The sequence below is a fragment of the Artibeus jamaicensis genome, unplaced genomic scaffold, assembly GCF_021234435.1.
Source record: "Artibeus jamaicensis isolate MK-2021 breed Jamaican fruit bat unplaced genomic scaffold, CSHL_Jam_final contig_415, whole genome shotgun sequence".
NCBI classification, from domain to species: Eukaryota; Metazoa; Chordata; class Mammalia; order Chiroptera; family Phyllostomidae; genus Artibeus; species Artibeus jamaicensis.
The window spans coordinates 20,056,282-20,062,856 of NW_026521823.1; the positions used below are offsets into that span (position 1 = coordinate 20,056,282).

Here is a 6,575-nt window from a genome sequence, read left to right on the forward strand (position 1 = left end):
GGAATCCATTATTTCCCTAATCAGTTGTGGTTAGGCAAGTTAGGCACCAAGGGCAAGGAACAGCATGAGTAAAAATGACAGATCCATGCATCTCATTTATCTCCTTTCAAGCCCCCAAATACCACTGTTATTTGTGTAAAGATATTAATTCACGAGAACAGAAATAACTAGAAAAGGGAAAATAGCAGATAAGAGATTCAATGACATGTAGGGAGATGAGAAGCAAATAGAAAATAAACAATTTAGAAGAACAGAGAAAGTTTAAACTTAATTATTTGCAGAGAGGGTTACGGATGAGCCAAACTACTTCATGTAATTCTGAGGACCTCAATGTTTGGAGGTGCCCCAGACAGAAAAAAATGAAGTGTTATGCATAGAATAGTGTTTCCACAAGGAAAATGTTTCCGAGCATTTTCTGGAAAATTTATGTTTTTCTGAACCCAGAGAAAAATCAGTTGGGAAAACAAGAAAGAGAATTACAATTTCCCTGTCAGAATTAAAGCCAAATAGTCACCATAGAGATATTAGTAGTTTGGAGAAGTAGACTGATCTCAAGTTGTAAGCAAGAGCAAAAATCACTGATGTGCAGAGTCAAAGAATAAGATCGACATTTCCAGAACTAGGACATGAGCAAAGTGGGGGGAGACAGTTAAGAGCTAATCAGTTGCTGTTGCCATGTTCTGAGTGTTTGTGCCCCATCTGCTGCTAAGAGTGCATGATTATCACAAATAAAATAAATATTAATACATTTATATGCATAGTATACTTTATACAAATCCTTAGAGAGTGGTTCCAAGAAATAACAAGTTCTGGAAGCAAAATTAAGTTCTTAAATTGGCCATTTCCACACGTAATTCTGTGTAGTGTTGTTAATTGTGTTAGGATATCAGGATATTATGTTACTATAATTCTACCCAATAATGTCAGCTGGCCTTTTCCAATGTTTGAAAATACTCCATAGACTACTGGGGTTTGTAAACACTTTCACAGAGAAATGCAGGGAGAAGATTAGAATGTCGTAGAATACTAAACAGAATTAGCAACTGATCTAAAATCTGAATCAGCAAAGCGATACAAGTTTCAATGGCAAAAACAAATTCAGGGCAAATGAGTGAAATAATTTCATTATTGCAGATTTTTTTGGACTCACGCTACCAACTGCCACAAAATAAAAGGAACTTTTCTACAAAACAGAATATTTGTTACAAAATAGAAATCAAGATTATTGAACAGAGCCAAAATGCTTTGTATGTTTTAAACTTTCATTAGGAAAAACAACTTTAAAATATTTTGCACACACTTACCGGGCAGGGGAGATGCCATGATCACGAAGGTGGCTTTCCCAGGGTGAGACTGATCCGCTGTTCTCCAGATGTGCTGACCCCCACGATTTCCCCAAATGTGGGCAATTCGACTGCATAGTGGGGTAGCGGGGGACTGAATTTGTGCTCTCCCCTGAAAAATAAGAAATATGTGTATTTTACATGTTTGTGGTATTATCTCTCAATTCTTAACATTTATTTAGCATTTACTTTTATTCCATGTTTCCCTCTTTAATGTGTTCTATTACCAGATAGCTATACCAAATAGAGGTCATTTTAATGTTATTAAAATATATCATCTTGTTATAATATTACTTCATAATAATCAGAAACTATATATTTGTTACTGTTTTTACCCAACACCTCTGCAAATTTGACTGTATCACAGATGATTTACTGTTTATTATTATAGTCAGCTATTATTGTATAAAAACACTTAAGTAAATTATTATAAAAAATACAGATTAGTTTATAATTTAGGGACTTTCTAAGATTTCTGAGAATTCTGATGCCTTAGCCCAGGATTCTGTGGGGAATTTGGAAACACAAGAAAGGGGTCGAACACAGAGGAGCTGGTGGGGGGATCACCTTGAGGGGAACCCTTCTCCATCTTACAGGCCAGAGCCTAGGGTCTCCTCTTTTTCCAGTCACAAGCCCATACCCACCAAACCCCGAACCGTGGGACCCTGGGAGTTGAAGCTTTGGGAATAGAAATGTCTTCAGACTTAGGGAGTCTGCAGTGAAGGTCTAGGGGCACCTGTGGATTGAGAAAGGCAAATTAAGTAGAAATCTAGTTACTCTACCGTGGAACCTTTCTCACTCTCCCTTTATTTATGTCTCCAATGTCACTAGCCAAATGAAAACTGTCTCTCACTTGTTTGTCACTTCCCCAGCCCCAGTGTATGAAATGACTGTGTTCTCCCAACATAAAAGTCTGCCAGACCCTCGTCCTCCGCCCACACCACTGCAGACCCATCAACGCGTCAGAAGCCATTCTCGAGTAAGAATGAATGAACAGCCAGGTTAAAGGATTCTCAGGTATTGAGGGAATCCTGCAACAGGGAAGAAAAAGGCCAGGACAAAATAACCCACTGATAGAAAACAGGGGGATCTTGAGGAATCAGAGACAATGGGGAAATTTGGGGAGCAGGTGAAAAACTTTAAAATAAAATGGTTAATATCTTCAGAGAGATGAGAACAAGTTGTACCCATAAACAAAAGAAAACAAGCATAAGACAAGAGAGAACTTTAGACAATTTTTAAAAAGAGGAAATAATATAAAGAATTCAATATATGATTTGGATGATGAAATCACAAGGAAAATGAAATAAATGCTTAATGTAAAATGTGGGAGAAAATATTAATAATTAAAGACTGAGCCAGAAGGCTCACTATTTAAATAGTACGTGTGATGAAATTTGAAAACTAGAAGACAACAGTAACACAGGTATGGAAACAGAAATAGTTTTCAGGACTGAAGAACCAATTTTCTGATTAAGGTTTGCTGAGTGCCCAGAACATGAAAACATATGCTCATTTGGAACAAGAAGTACAACCTAAAATAATCATTGCAAATTTTAAAAAGTCATAAAAAATAATTAAAATGACAATGGCTTCAGGCTTTTCAACAGCAACACTGCCATTTAGAAGCCAGTGGAGTATAAGCTTTAAAAAGACTCATGGATGTGGAGCACAGAGAGGGAATTAACTGTGGGAGAGAGGGGTGGGCTGGATGGAGGGGGGCAAAAGGAAAAAATGGGACAACTGTAATAGAATAAACAAACAAAAAATAAAGTAGAAGCGGACTCAAAAAAAAGGTCTTTCTGTGCAAAAGCTATTTTTAACCAAATTCCATCTCCAGCTCATGTGAATTGTGAAGGTAAAAATGTTGAAGATCATGTAGTACTTCTCAGGAAACTATTAGGGAATGTTCTTCAAAAAAATGAGGAGCTATTAAATAAAAACTTGGGGATCCAGGAAGTGAAAGGTCATCCCATTCCAGAGAAACCAGAAGGGGAGAGTCCAGTGTAGGAGCAACAGCACACAGTGGAATCCAATGACCAGGCGCAGTGCAAAGAGCGTCTCCAGAGACAGAGAAGATGGAACTGATAGTTTAAATATATATATATATATATATATATATATATATATATAGGCACTTGGAAAAATACTTAGAATTGTTAGGAAGGTCTGTTGCATGCACATTTAGAAAAATAGTGAAATTTTCACATTAAAAATGGAGGGGGACAAAAAAGTCAATCATCACAGTATATTGATAACTCAGTTTTGAAAAACAATTGTTGTCCCAGTAATGTAAATGACCCATTATCCAAAATATGTGATAAAACAGCACTAGACAGTCCTGTGGGGCAAAGAACTGATGTCTCGGGCCAGAAGCTAGTGAGCTCGGAGGCCTGCCTATAAGCCATGTAGGTGAGCTCAGAAGTGGCCCTCCCCCACTTCAGCCATGAGATGGAGGCAGCCCTGGCCAAGCCTTTGATGGCATCCTTATGGGAGACCCTGAATCAGAGATGGGCAGCTAAGCTGCTCTGGGATTCCTGACCCACAGACCCTGAATCGATAGCTGTTTGTGGTTGCATAGTGCTAAGTTTAGGTCTAATTTGTTAGGCAGCAGTAGATAACTAATACACCTTTCTGTTCTTAGATATACCAGAATAGCCAGCAAGGACAGTGATCTTCCATTATATAACATAGACACATTATTTTATCTGATATTGAACCATGGAGTTTTTATTTTAGAATTTCTTAGTGCCCAAAGAAGATGCTTTGCTTCCTTCACTCTGTGGCTCAATAACAGTGAAGAATCAGGATCAGACAGATTATGGTAGAAATGCTTCTAATGCTATTTCTGTTTGTCTAAATATGTTACAATTCATTACAACTGACACACTACAGTAATGTCTGTGTTAATTTTACCCATCAACATTTTAGCCCAATGGCCTCAATATGGATAGCTGCTGTATTCTGGTGATACATTCCTGTATGTTAGAGAAGCCCATCTTCCAGCTCACAAAAGATTGGTTGGAGTAGACACCTGATTCTAGTTGGGCCAATCAGATCCTCTCTCTCTGAAATTTAGAATCAGGGTACATTGATGGAATCAATAAACTGTAGGAATCTAAAAGGAATGTTATATGTAGACTTTGGGTCTCCATGTAGCCATCATGAGACATGCATATGCAGACAAATAGGAAGACAAGGCAGTTTACAAAGCCTGAAGCCAACACATAGGAAGAACCATGGTCAAGGAAACCCGGGGCTTTGTGTGTACACACACACACACACACACACACATACACACACATGCAAGCACATGTGCACACTCTTGGACACGTGGTTCCCTCAGCTAAATTTCTTTTAAATAAGTTCTCTGAGCATTTCTTACTTTAGTTAGTCTAGCTTTGGTAGAATTCTATGCCTTGTGAACAAGCCATCCCTGGCTGACATGGAGTTAGCCCCATTCATGGGGTGAGCTAGAGAAGCCACTGCGTGTCTAAGCTTTATCAGTACTGTATTCCTGAGATACGGCTGTCAGGAGAAACAAGAACAGCTTACTACCAAGCACTTCATAAAAGACACCATCAATAACAAAGCAAAGAAGTTGTGATTTTCTTCTTTCAAAACATGTCTATATAAATAAAGTTTTCTAAGTACCAGTTGATCCTAGTAGGAACCATTCAATCTCAGTCAGCAGTGGGTAGTATGGGAAAGCTGACATTTCTGAACTTAACAGCCTCTACAGTTATAAAAATCACCTTATAACAGCAGATTATTTATTCACATATATTATCCAGCTTCATAGGCGCATATCTTAGATTATCTTGTTTTCTTACTGTGGGATATTGTGGACTGTAACTCTGAGACTAATTTTGAATCTTTTTAAGATTTTACTATTTAGTAGATCTATTCTGATACTGTCTTTGCAATAGAAAGGTTGTCATAATCAAGTAAAAACCAAAGACAATTCCAAAGTGAAGTGCAACTAAATTTGCCATCCCTGCTCATATTTTACATGTGAAAACACTTGCTGTTTTGAAGCCAAAACTGTGTTCAGCAACGTTCATTTAAAAAATAGTTGTGAAGCCTCTCCTGTTTACACAGCCATCGTTAGTTGTTGATGGATGTATCAACATGGGTAACTTCTGTAACTTCTCTGAGCTTTGTTTTTGTAATCTATGAGATAGTAATATTTTTATTTTTACATTTGTGTCTGAATAAAAATGAGTTTACTTATGAGTACATAGTAGATATACAATAACTGTTTTCCTTATAATTATATATATAAATTAACCTGAGTTATTTAGATATATATTATATATTATATAAATATATTTAACTTATTTATATATATAAATATTTACATATAAATATTTATGTGTATATATATTTAACTTATTTATATATGTATATAAATTAACCTGAGTTATTTGGCACCAGTCTGGGCATGGGGAACTACAAAAATTCAGGCAGCAGAAGAGAAATGCAATAAATACTAGAGGAGTAAGAAGTCTGCCAACTGAAAACAAGCCAAACACTAAGAATTAATTACTCATTACAGTACCACATGTATCAATACAGGCCTTTGTTAGGCATGGTATGAGCAGAGCAATAAAACTAAACATAAGTTTAGAAGGTCAGTTAATGATCAAAAATTAGTTGGAAGGCCTATTACTGAAATGCATGCACTTCTACAAAGGTTAGTTGCTTCTTGGAAGCTTCTGACCCCTATTTAACACAAAACTCTGTTAATTGATAAGCATCCTAACCTACATGAGATTAGCCAGAGCAAATTAAGAGTAGAGCACACTCCTTAGGTGTGCCTATATACTTAAGGAGCCCTTGACAATCTAACCCAAAGTCCCCAGGCAGGAGAATAGAAAGTAGGAACACCAACTCGTACACAAAGGACTGAGTTGTTACTGCCTAGCTCAATGATCACTGTCCCATATAAAGGTTAGGAGCATAACCAAACTTGTACTTGGAGAATGAAGAATAAGAGCAGACCAAATTAAAGACTACTTTTTCCCTCCAGTAGCACGAGTCCTTGTCACTACAGGTATATTGACCAGTATCAAATGTAATTTAGTGTTAACAATTCTATCTGAGTCCATGCTGCTGTATAATTTCTTTTAAGTAATCTATGTTCCTGATGCAAAACTGTTTTTGTAAGAATATCGAGCTTATTCTTGCATAGTGTTATATTTCTCACATAAAAAGGGATTAGCTCATCAC

At 36.9% G+C, this 6,575-nt stretch overlaps 1 non-coding gene across 1 annotated transcript; it reads left to right on the plus strand.

The window, feature by feature from the left end:
• Positions 1-1,296: 1,296 nt before the first annotated feature.
• LOC119055122 (U1 spliceosomal RNA) lies at positions 1,297-1,458 on the plus strand. The gene has a single exon (XR_005083630.1). It is a non-coding gene; the product is annotated as a U1 spliceosomal RNA (small nuclear RNA).
• The last annotated feature ends 5,117 nt before the right edge of the window (positions 1,459-6,575 follow it).